We start from the raw sequence: 13,170 nt of genomic DNA on the forward strand, positions 1-13,170 counted from the left end.
TACAATAGAAAGAGAATTGGACCGAGGATAGAACATGTTGAGAAAGTAGTACAGATTTCACAGCTGAAAAATAATAAACAACAAATTGGCAAAAAGAAATTTTATTTTAAAGCTAGATATTGTGTTGTGCATAAATGGTTACTGAGATCACAACATAAGTAGAAGTTACTGGGTATAAGTCTGTTGAAGACAAAAGAGCTGTGATCAGCACTACACAGTTCATAAGAAAGGCCAAGTATGGTTGTTTTGAGAGCAGCATGACTACAACCAACACCAATATCAAGTTGCATTAATAAGCAAAGCAGAAGAACATCTTAAGATCAAATTTCAAACCAAAAGAAAAAGCTCAAGTTGATGTAAATCAGCAAATAACAGTCCAATGGCAGCCAAAGAATGTCTAGATGCAACAGCAGGGTCATGTTACTTCAGATTATAGGTCCTACTAGAATTAACACACACATCACAGACTCTCATAGATCATAGATTCTCTAACTTAGGTTCCAGTGAAGTGTAAGTAATTAACACTGACATTGGTTTATCCAATCACAATGGTCTTGTGCTTACAGTTCCCTCAATGTCTGTGAGAGAAACAGCTCCATACCACATATATAAAAGATTTTTTTCTAAAGAAAACTGCACACATTTTGTCAATTGTCTAACTCATGAATGCTGAGCAGGTGTGCTGTCAGAACCAAGTGCAAATAATGCATATAATATCTTTTCTTCTATATTCATGACATGATTTGAAATTTGTTTCCTAAGAAAATAATGATGCCCAAGTATTCAGAACAAAAAATACATAAACCCTATATAACTACAGGTATTAGGATTTCCAGTGTAACTACGACAAAACTGAAACAAGAAATCAAAATGTGCATAGATCTACAGTTTGTAGACTATGTAAAAACATGCAGAAAAATATATCGAAAGGCATATATAATATATAATGGTATTTCAATCAATAACTTGGACAACAAATCAAAAACTATATAGGAGTTTGTAAGAAATGAAACCAGTATCATTTGAGAAGAAGAAATAAACACTCAAAAACAGTGAAAATTACAACACAGAAAAAAAACATTAATAACTATTTTTTATTTATAAAATGCATAGTGAACCATCAGCTGCTTTTATTTTAAACCCACACATCTACTGGTTTTGGTCTTGCACCGTCATCTTGGATGAAGGGTTAAAATGGCTCATTATTCATTACTTAAAACATGTTTTGCATGTCATGAATGTAAATATGACACATGTCTGTAAAAGCAAACAAACGAATACTAAATGTACCCAGAGCAGTACTGGCGACTATGTTTGAACATCCGCAATATGGCATGTATGTGAAGCTGTCAGTAAGCCATTATGTGTAGTGTGGCCATAAATTCTGTCATACACTATCCTTTCATATACCTTTGAGAATGCAGGCAGCTGAGAGATGGATCAGTAGGTGAATAGTAAACTTTTGTGGGTTGGCATCACTCCTACAAGTTTTAGTCTAGCTGGAAATTCTACAGTTTTCATTGATTGGTTACACAAATAGCACAATATGGACTAACAAATCTTACTCACTCACCCTAATTTCTAGAGCACTGAGAGCCTTTGAAAAATCTTATGATTTTTATGATTTCTTTAGGAGTTGTGCTTTTTAAATGAAGTACTTTGTATGGTGTAATTGCATGTGATTAAGCTGCTCTAGTCTGTGGGAGATTAGTTACTGTGGTTCCCAGTTTTTTCAGCGACAACTTTGTTTTATTCTGAGGCTGAAACTTTTTGATTATACTGGTCTATAGCATATCCCTGCTTTTTCTGATTTTATGTTTCTATTTGTCTTACATTTTAATATGTTCCAGATGTCTTTTTTTCCTAACTGTTTAGCCTGCTGATTTTTTGTGCATAATGTATGTGTTTGGCCTTCCCAATTACACATGTTAGGATTTAATTGTATTTCTTGTACTTTAATTTCACTGATAGGTTTGTACCAGTGCTATGTTCTATTTACAGATCCCTCTTTTTGGCACATGATATTCTAATCCCAATTGACAACCACTCTCTCCTTCCACTTCAGGTTGGTCTGATTTTAATGTTAATCTGTCTTTGGGGAAAGAAGGCTTCAAAGATTTTGAGAGAAAAGTTCAGGAATGAACTGAGTTTCTCATTCATTGTGTCCGCCTGGTATACTCTCTCCCATTGTTCTTACTGTATACTGTTTCTAAAAAATCTAGAAGATTCAATAACAATGTGAAAAGGATAGATTGCTGCTCACAACATAGAGGAGGCATGGAGTGGTAGACAAGCACAATGTAAAAGACAGCTAGATATTATTCAGCTATTAGAGTAAGTCCTTCATCAGACAGAAAAAACTAAACTCACACACACAGCATCACTGTCATCTTCAGATTTTTCGTATTTGAATCCAGTAGATTCATCATTCATTGTTCTAACACACTTTACTTGAGTGTAACCATTTACTGTGTTCTATTGGCGAGTTTTAAGTTTGTCATTAGACCATCATGATCAGACACACTATGTATTACATCCTGTGTTCTTACTTCACTAAAACGTGGGATTCAGGAACAGATTATCACTCATGGTCTTGCTGTGCCTATATACCCTTTTTGGGAATGACATCATAGTGAGAAGGTTGAACTTGGACAATCATCATTCCAGTTGTTTATGATTATTCTTGTTTGAAGGAAAATTAATGTCCAAATCTCCAAACACTCTACTCTTAATGATGATCAGCCAAGTCATGGTGTCACCAATTGGCTGATAAATCAAGAAGATTTAATCACTGAATCACTGAAAAAACATGCATTCCCATATAATTTCACTGTTGTTCCTGTAAAGTTTTATAAGCCCTGCCCCCCTTTGGTGAGGTAACATTGGCATATTTCGGTACTGGATTGCAAGATCTATCATGGTGCAGACTATGGCAGTGACCATACTATGCTGCCCATGAAAATGCAGGTAAAACTGAAATTAGGGAAGAAGGCAAGAATAAGACAGGTTCATATTACAGATAAAAGTAATCTCCAGGAGTCTGGAGAAGGAATAAGACTCAAACTCCAGCAAGTAATGGATAAAGCAGTAGCCCCCAAAACATTGGACAAAATGAAGGAAATAATCAGTTCGTCTCTTCCTGAAGAGGTTACTAATATCCTCCAAGTGAAGAATCCCTCGATACTGAATGCTACTCTACTACTGATTGAAGAATGGAGCACACCAAAGAAATGTGGCACCAAAAGCTAAATCAAATACATCACCTTGTCTAGAAGATAAACAGTCAAGAGTTCAAATCCCACATGTGGGAGATAGAAGTCATAAATGGCAATCTTGTTGATGACAAGAAAGAAGTGATATTACTTAGGTGGAAACAACACTGTTCAGCCTCGCACTGCAAAGGAAATAATGCTGAGGAAGAAAACATTTGTGTGGAATCAGACACGGAACCTGATATGCTATTTGGTGAAACTGACAATGCCCTCAAGCATTTGAAAAACAACAGAGCCTTAGGTATAGACTGTGTTTCCAGAGAAATGCTGGCTGTTTAGGAGAGGAAGGCATGTACCCTTTACATTTAGTTTGTAACATGGTGTGGAAAACTGGTGAATGATCTAAAGACTGGACTACATCTGTTATAATTCCTCTTCACAAAATAGGGTCAGTTAGGGACTTTTGCAATTATTTGGCTGTAGTACGCCAACAAAGTCCTGCTGTACATACTGAAATTTCTGCAATCTCAGATTTCTGCAGAACAAACAAGTTATGTAACAGGTAACAGTACACGAGAGGTGTATGTGGATTTGAGACAGATAACTGAAAGATGTCATTAGTTCTGTGTCTCTGCCTTCATTTGTTTCCTAGATTATGAAAAGGCCTTGATTGTGTCACATGGGACAAATGGTGGTGTATGCTCAATGAGTCTGGGGTTTCAAAACGCCTAATATCATTATTAAAATGCTTTTGCATTGTAACCATAAAGGTGGTTGGTGAATACTTGAAGTTTTTCTTTCTGACAAATGGAGTCAGACAGGATTATATACTGTCAACTCAGCTCTATAACATCTATGCAGACTATGTCATCACAGATGCACTGGGTGGCTGGGATGTAGGAATTTCCAATCAAAAATCAATGATCTGTGTTTTGCTGATGATACTACCCTTATAGCAGGAAATGAAATTTCAGTCCAGAGATAAACATGAAAAAGATCCAATTAATGGTTATTAATCAATAAGGTTTAGATCAAAGCCAACTTACAGATTGCTTACAGGTTCTTGGCCAATATGAAATGGTTAAACTCACTAAGATCTGCCAGAACCAGGCAATATCCAAAAACAACAAAGATGTACTTGGTGGAATCATTGGTGTTCTCTGTGTTCTTGTGTGGCTGTGAGATCTAGACTACGAAACCTAGTGACAAGAGCCAAATTGATGTCCTCAACATGTGGTGTTGATGGAAGATGTTATGTGTACCATGAACAGAAAGAAGAACCAATGCTCACAGTTCAGAGTAACTTAGCATCACAAGAAGTTTACCTTACCATGTCAGTCAAAGCTACTCCCAGTTCCTTGGGCACATTTTAAGAAGAAAACGGGAGAATTTAGAAAAGACCATCTTACAACACAAAAGCAAAGGCAGAAGACCACAAGATGGAGCAGCACGCAAATGGTTGGCTCAAGCAAAGAAGATTACCTACCTACCTACCTCTTCTGAAAATATTAAGATGTGCTCAAGTTTCTATGAATGGAGGCACCTAGCCAAAGATTCAGTTACTTAAAAAACGAATGAAGAAATGATGTTACAATATGCAGCATTGATTAAATGGGCTAATCATGACGATGTGGGGATATATATGACTACATGCTTATTTACATAAGTAAGCAAATATTACCTATGAATCACCTGCTATAAAGTTTGCAGCTCATTTTAGTTTCATCACCTACGCTTCCACCTACGCTCAATGGAGCACGTTATCATGATTTCATATGGGATACTCTACCTGTGCTGCTAGAACATGTGCCTTTACAAGTACGACACAACATGTGGTTCGTGCACGATGGAGCTCCTGCACATTTCAGTCGAAGTGTTCATACGCTTCTCAACAACAGATTCGGTGACCGATGGATTGGTAGAGGTGGACCAATTCCATGGCCTCCATGCTCTCCTGACCTCAACCCTCCTGACTTTCATTTATGGGGGCATTTGAAAGCTCTTGTCTACGCAACTCTGGTACCAAATGTAGAGACTCTTCATGCTCGTATTGTGGACGGCTGTGATGCAATACGTCATACTCCAGGGCTGCATCAGTGCATCAGGGCATCAGGGATTCCATGCGACGGAGGGTGGATGCATGTATCCTCGCTAACGGAGGACATTTTGAAAATTTCCTGTAACAAAGTGTTTGAAGTCACGCTGGTACGTTCTGTTGCTGTGTGTTTCCAGTCGATGATTAATGTGATTTGAAGAGAAGTAATAAAATGAGCTCTAACATGGAAAGTAAGCGTTTCCGGACACATATCCACATAACAGATTTTCTTTCTTTGTGTGTGAGGAATGTTTCCTGAAAGTTTGGCCGTACCTTTTTGTAACACCCTGTATAATGTTCAGCGGTAACTCATCTTTAAGAAAGAATCTTCAGCGCTCAAAAACTTGCTGTAAAAATAATATGAGGTGCTCACCCATGATCATATGGTAGACATTTGTTTAAGGAGTTGAGTAGCCTTACTGTTGCTTTACAGTTTATTTATTCTCTCATGGAATTTGTTGTAAATAATCCACTACAGTTCAAAAATTACAATACCAGAAGGAAAAATGGAATTCATTACTCCACATTAAGTTTGTCTTGAAGACAACAAGGGATACACAATGGCACAATAAAAGGTTTTGTTCACTTGCCCAGTGATATAAAATGTCTGACAGACAACAAAGTAAAATTTGAAAGCAAACTGTGAAAGTTTCTCCTTGACAATACTTCTATTCCGCAGAAGAATGCCTGTTATTATAATGTGTAAAAGGCGGTTAGTAGGAATTGCTAACTCACATATGTATGTTTTTTTCCAAAAAAATAAATAAATGAAAATCTTATAATGTTTAGCATTTAGCCACATTTACAAATTAGTTTGCTACGTGAATGTAAAATGACTTGATTCACATCATAACGATTTGTCGTGAAAAATGATCCATGCAACATGAAACTAACCAATCTTATTTACAGGTAAAGATAAGAAGAATGAGAAAACTGCATAAGAAACGGATATATTTTTCGGGCGACGCACTCATATATACCGTATTTTCTTTAAGTTTATAGCATATTCATCGTGACAGAAATGATTATGAATTGTTTTATTTATTTTACTAGTACTCTGTTTTGTCCACGTGCATTTGCATTCAGAAGAGAAAAGCGAGCTATGTTAACTGCGGAGTTGAGAAGCTCTTTTGAACGTGGCGCGTTTCGTTCACCAACGGATTACGTATTTTCAAACCAATAGCGACAGTCAAGTGTTCATTGTTTGTGCAACGGGGAAAAGACGTGTGCTTCACTATTTTGCGTATGTGCAGTGATAAATAATTAGTGAGGTGCGTGTGTAATAGGTGTTCTGGGTGCAGGAAGTGCTTATTTAGTTTATAGTGAAGTGAATCTAAAATGTGAAGTGTAGTGCCACGGATAACGTCATATTACCGCCACTTGCAGGTTAACGGTAAGTAATTTGAAATTGACACATTGCGGGCATGCAAATTCCGCTTGATTTTCAGTCTTTTCCAGTCAAGAGTTTTCGTGTGATGACCTATTAATGCTGTGGAGTTGAAAAATTAATTCTTCGTATTGATAAGCAATATAATACAGTTAATTTGTTACGACACCGTTAGTGCTTAATGTATCGAGCGGCTATCCTCTGTACATAGTAATTCGTGAAGTCTAGAGAGTGAAATTGTTTAGATATTTGCTTCAGCTTACTATAGTTTTAACTTTCCTGGATTTTTATGGAAGTGATATACTTTAAGCCCACAGTCTTCCAAGTACGGTAGCATTTTCTAGTATATACAACATACAGTATTTCTTTCACGTTAGTGTTAATGATATGTGTTCTTTTATGCAACATGTATCCCATAGAATTTGCCGTTGTTACTATTGGCTTCCAAATTTTATGACAAAACAGTGATGCAATAGCTGGTTGAAGTAGAGCATTAGGCTACCCACATCATTTCTTCCAACATAAACAATGAATTTTTCTTATTACGATCATATATTGAGATGACGCCTTTATGTGGGCCTAACTGTGTGTCAAGCAGGCTTTACTGATTATGAATTATTCCAGTAACTTTGTAACTTACCGTGCTTTTTAGGACGCTTAGGTGATATCTAGTTTGGAGGTACTGTGTGTAGCGCGCGCGCGCGCGCTTTTAATAAAGTTAAGGTCCAAGTTCCCATACAAAAAGAATGAGAAAACATGCTTACCCATCAATAAGCGCTTTCTGTTGAACTGTGTTCAATGTTGCCTTTCTGAAGGCTTTAAATGATTTATTATTAGTGCCTACTGAGTTTATAATAGTTCCTTGGTGGTCATATTCCCTTGTTTATGAAGGCATGATCTACCAACTGTCAAGTGAAGGGACCCATGGCAACAGATTTTTTATGTATTTTATTCCAGTCTAATATCGCCTTTATTACCTGATTCGGTTAAGCGCTAAGCATCTTCAAATCAGTTAAAACTAAATGAAAGGTGTTTTGTGGATAAGTGAGCGTTACTAATCCAATAATAAATTAATAAATATAGTTGCTATGCAACTAGCGTTGTATCATATAGGTCAACGTTGTTTTATTACATGTAGTTAGTCAAGTATAATTTAAAAAAATGTGTGCATTGATGAAAAATTGAATTGGAAGAAACACATCGATGATCTGCTGCAACGGTTAGGTCAGCTACTTATGCTATTAGGGTTATTGCAAATTTTGGTGATAAATATACCAGTAAATTAGCCTACTATGCTTATTTTCTTTCAGTGCTTTCATATGTCATCATATTTTGGGGCAATTCGTCATAAAGAGAGAGAGTATTCATTGCACAAAAGCGTGTGATGAGAATAATTGCTGGAGCCCACCCAAAAATCATTGCTGAAATTTATTTAAGAAACTCTGGATATTCACAGTTGGTTGGTTGGTTTGGGGAAGGAGACCAGACAGCGAGGTCATCGGTCTCATCGGTTTAGGGAAGGACGGGGAAGGAAGTCGGCTGTGCCCTTTGAAAGGAACCATCCCGGCATTTGCCAGGAGCGATTTAGGGAAATCACGGAAAACCTAAATCAGGATGGCCGGACACGGGATTGAACCGTCGTCCTCCCGAATGCGAGTCCAGTGTCTAACCACTGCACCACCTCGCTCGGTATATTCACAGTACTTTCACAATACATATCACTTATGAAATTTTTCATTAATAACCCATCACAATTCAGAAATAACAGCGAAGTGCATAGGTACAACACGAGAAGAAAGGATTATATTCACTATTCTGAATTAAATCTCACTTTGGCACAGAAAGGCGTGAATTACGCTTCCACAAAAATCTTTGGTCATTTGCCAAATAGTCTTAAAGGGTCGACAGAAGTGTCCGATCCCACGCGTCGGCTTTGACCCGTGACGTAAGGGGGTGTGGTGTGTGACGTCATGACGGCGCGGAGTTTGGTTTGAGTGTGGTGAGTTTGGTAGATGTCGTCGTGTTGTGGTTTGTTGTGCCCTCTGGTGGTATGTTCAGGGTTTTCGTTTGTGTGGTGTAATGGGGTCAGTTTGCTCTTGCTCATTATCCAGTATTCTTAGTGTGTTTGTAGCGGAATTCGTTTCAGTGAGTTGACGATTTTGTGGTTTTGTGTGAAGGTTACTTTAGTGTTGTTAGCTGTACGTCGTGTGGTATCTTTATTAAATTTAATCGGTTGTTGTTTTTTTTTGTTCAGGAATGGATATGACAGACAAAATTAACAGTGCGCGTCTGAGGGTTATGATGGGAACACTCCTTTGGAACTGATTAAGTTTTTGCAGCTTTTTGGTTTAATTGCCGAGGTTGTCAAATGCTGTATTTGTGGCGAAGATATGAAGTTGGCTAAAGTTCCGGCGTCTCAGACCGTGGACGGTTATATGTGCCGCTGTTGGAAAGACATTTGGCGTTCCATACGGTGCGGTACCTGGTTCGAGAAGTCTATGTTGGGCATGCGCGAGATTGTACTAGTGACTTATTACTTTTGTTATAGATCCCCACACAGTTTTTGCGCGCATGAGACTGGTGTGAGTGAGAGGTGTGTGCTTGATTGGTTTTCTTTTTGCCGTGAAGTGTCTTCAGAGTTCATTAAGTACAGGGGTAAGCGGGGGGGGGGGGGGGGGAAGGAGGGCATGGGGTTGTTGTGGAGGTGGACGAGTCACAGTTTGTGAAAAGGAAGTATGGGAGGGGTAAGTCTGTGGTTGGTCTCTGGGTGTGGGGGGGCTGTTGTTCCACGGGGTGGGTGTTCTGAATGTGTTTTTAGGGTTGTGGAAGGGAGGTCTAAGGCCGAATTAGTGGAGTTAATCGAGGAGTACATAGAACTGGGGTCCACAGTATTTTCAGATGCATTTTCTTCGTATAGGGGGTTGGGTGAGAGGGGATTCCATCATTTAGTAGTTAACCATAGCTTAGAGTTCAAAAATTATGAGACGGGGGCTTGCACCAATACAATACAGGGGATGTGGGGGGGGGGGGGGGACTGTTAAGTCAGTTCTTGGGAGGGGGAAGAGGTGCTCTTCCAACCTTCAGTCTCCTTTAGATGAGTACTGTTGGTGGAAGAGTGTCCCTGAGGCCTATTGTGTTTTTCGGGTTTTCTTAAGAGCTGTAGGCCGAAAGTGGTTGGTTGGGGTAGGTAGGTGGATGGCTGCGGCTCAGGGCGGGGTGGGTGGTTTATTTAGAGTTAGTGTTTGTGAGGGGGGGGGGGGGGAGTGTGTGTTGGTTTGTGGTTTAGTTGTGGCGTATCTAGTTTGAAGTTTTTGTTGGGTTGTAGTATGTGATTGAAATTTTTTTATGTTGCATTTGGTTTTTGTTTGTGGTTTTTTTTTTTATTTTGGGGTGAGGGGGAGGTTGGGGTGCGGGTGGGTTGGGTCTTTCTTTTGGTTGTGTACTTTTTTTGTTGGTTTGTGTGCGAGCGAGCGATTGTGGTGGCCAACCTAGTTTCTGGTGCCGGAACTTTTTTGTGGTAAGTTTTTATTGTTTTGTTTTCAGTGTATATGTTGTGTGTTGGGGTCTAGGGAAGTGTTTTATTGAAATGTGTGGCTGTGAAGGTTGGTATTGGTACCGTGGGATGATTTGGAGTCATATAGGTCAAGGGAAGTGTTCCATCCCAATTTATGGGATCGGGAGCTGCTGTTGAGCTATATAGGTCAGGGGAAGTGTTTGATTCTAATTTATGGGATCAGGAGCTGCTGTCAAAGCAGACGGGTGGGATCGGACGCTTCCGTATTTCTGTATTAAGTCTGACAGCCAACCAACATTTAAAAGCAAATTAAAAGAATTTCTGAGTGACAATTCCTAAACTGTATCTTTCATTTCTAACAAATCTGAAGATGTTCAGTACTAGAACAAATTGGTAACGTAAAAATGATCCTGCACATGATAGTTTTGCTGAGTACACAGGAAGTAATTTAAGGTGTGCCAGTACTAAGAGAGCTAACATTTGACTTTTCTTTTTGAGATAGCTGATTGTGTTTTATATTCATAATTTATATTTACACACACACACACACACACACACACACACACACACACACACACACACACACACAAAATGGAGGGAATCATGTGATTTAAAGTTTCTCTGCCTGTTCATGAACTATGGAAACAATTTTTGACCAAAGTTTTAGGAGTCATCAGGTTTGGCAAGGGACAACTGAAAGTTATAGTACATGCCAGTGAGTAAAATTTGCTGTTGCACAGGCAATGGGACAGTGCAGCAGATCTGTCCTGATGCTGATCTGCCTTTACTGTGACCTCTCGAAGTAAGAGATTAGCAACTAGAGTGCATGCATCTACTTAAAGATAGTAGGCTTCTGCAAGTAAACTGAATGCCACTGCATTTGTCAGTCATCCGCAAAGGAAGTAAGTATGTGGGATATGTCTGGAAAGTACTGTAATGAAATACTTTTTTCTTAGCGCTCCTTTTGATACCTACACATTTGGACCGGTTTGTGGGAGGTGCAGTGGATGATAGTATTTTCACCTTTTAATGCTTCCCAGCTCAGTCCTTTCTGCTGTGTAAGTGGACAGCTGTTTCTGTGTGAACCTCCTGAGAATGCATGTGTTACAGTGCACAATTTAGTTCTGTTCTAAAATCAACAAAAGATTTAAGACATCTACCAAGTGAGACAGCAAGCCTATGGACACTCTGCATGTCATATTCTCAAGTTTCTGAGGGCTGAATTTGTTGGAAGAATTTCCAGGAAAGGGTCCCACTCTCAAAGGCCATCAGCCATAAAAAGTGACAAATATTTTTTTATCCATAATCTTTCCAACACTGACCATTAACCAAGTGATAAATGATAGCAGATACACCCTTTGTGGATGTACACAACAGCTTAAGACAAAAGGGCTTTTCAACCACAAAAGGAGGTATTAAATACCTGTCAGTTGCACCATGACATCACTCTCTGTCCGGTATTTCTTGGTCAAGCACCAGTTTTTGTTGCTGTTCCATCCTATGTGCAGTCCTGACATGGCTCCAGCAAACTTTCCTGTTAGAGACTCAAGCAAAGAGTTTCTTTTGGGGTCTTTAAAGCGATCCAAATGGTCGTGATAAATGCTCTAAACAAAGCTCCATTTGATGACTTTCCAGAAATATGCAGTGCATAGCAGTCAGTGAAATATATTTGTAAATGCCAAAGGGGACCATGTCAAAGAATTTTATATGTCTGTAACAATATCTTTAATAAAATTTTGTACAGATGTAGTTGCATCATGTTGCAGACATGTCTGGTATGCAGGGACTGGGTAGAGATTCATGTTGGACTGCAGCTCAATAGAGGCTTACTCTTTTTAAAGAGTTGTCCTAGTATAAATTTCATGATGAAAGCAGACAAATTTTGATGTAGCAAAAATCTGAAACCTGTTTCTCTCCAACAAACATCTGCAGATGATGTGCATTCACTGATAGCAGTGTTTGAATATATACTTTGTACAACTTTAGTGAACACACAGCTCTTCTTGTGTTTCCACAAGAAATTCTGACTGTGCAGACCTGTCTTAATTAGGTGCTGCAGTAAGTGCAAAACTAGAAACCCCACAAGAACATGGTGCTCGAGAAAGATTGTTTGCTTCGTACATCACTTGCTGAAACATCTATCACAATTTTATTTAAATCAGAGTATATGTATGGAGGTATTTTTGCAACACCACAGTCCAACTCTTATCATTTATGGCTCATCCTGTAGCAAACTATTCCATGCATGGAGTGACCAGCACTGTTCATTTGCTTATTGATACAGGCAGTTAGCAGTGTGTTTTGTCCGGAACTGTTTTATTTTTGTAAGTCTTTAATCGTTTTGCTTAGTTTCAGGACACTTTATACACACTTTTGAAACATTTTTATACACATTTGTGTGTGTGTGTGTGTGGGGGGGGGGGGGGGGGCATATTTTTGACAAAGGCCTTGTTGGCCGAAAGTTGACTTTCAGACAGTCTTTTTCTTGTGCCTTTCTGTGACTCAGCATCTCTTCTCTATATGGAATAGCAACGATCCTTTTCATAATATTGCTACTTTAAATGTAAATAGTTGGCTGACTGAATTAGGCGAGGCTGGGTACAGCTTGTCACTTGCCCACATAAATATGCAGTTTCTCGGGAACCATGTTCAGGATGTTTTGCTTCCTGATATTTATGTTTTCCATGTTGTGGATATGTTTAGTCAAGTGCACTGTTGCATTAAGGCAAAAGTGAAAATTTGAGAATGAGCATATTGTGGTGCCATTGGTTGAGTATTAATGATCAGTTATTAATATACAAAAAAACCTTGCTATTTCAGTGCCTGTTCATCTTTTGTATTACACCTGAAGTCTCCTATAGCTTCGCTGTTTGACATATGTTTAATATGGTCTTTGAGCCTACTGTACATACAAGTTTGTTGCCAGAACCTTTAGTTCATATTCACTTCTTTAGATGAAAAT

At 38.7% G+C, this 13,170-nt stretch overlaps 1 long non-coding RNA gene across 3 annotated transcripts in view; it reads left to right on the forward strand.

Annotated features, from left to right (window-relative positions):
- The first annotated feature begins 6,501 nt into the window (after positions 1-6,501).
- LOC124723143 overlaps positions 6,502-13,170 on the forward strand; it is a 212,341-nt gene continuing 205,672 nt past the window's right edge. For all 3 annotated transcript variants that reach the window (XR_007006517.1, XR_007006518.1, XR_007006516.1), the window contains exon 1: positions 6,502-6,700. This is a non-coding gene — a long non-coding RNA (uncharacterized LOC124723143). The remainder of the gene's footprint in view (positions 6,701-13,170) is intronic.

This window comes from Schistocerca piceifrons, chromosome X (assembly GCF_021461385.2).
Source record: "Schistocerca piceifrons isolate TAMUIC-IGC-003096 chromosome X, iqSchPice1.1, whole genome shotgun sequence".
Classification (NCBI taxonomy): Eukaryota; Metazoa; Arthropoda; class Insecta; order Orthoptera; family Acrididae; genus Schistocerca; species Schistocerca piceifrons.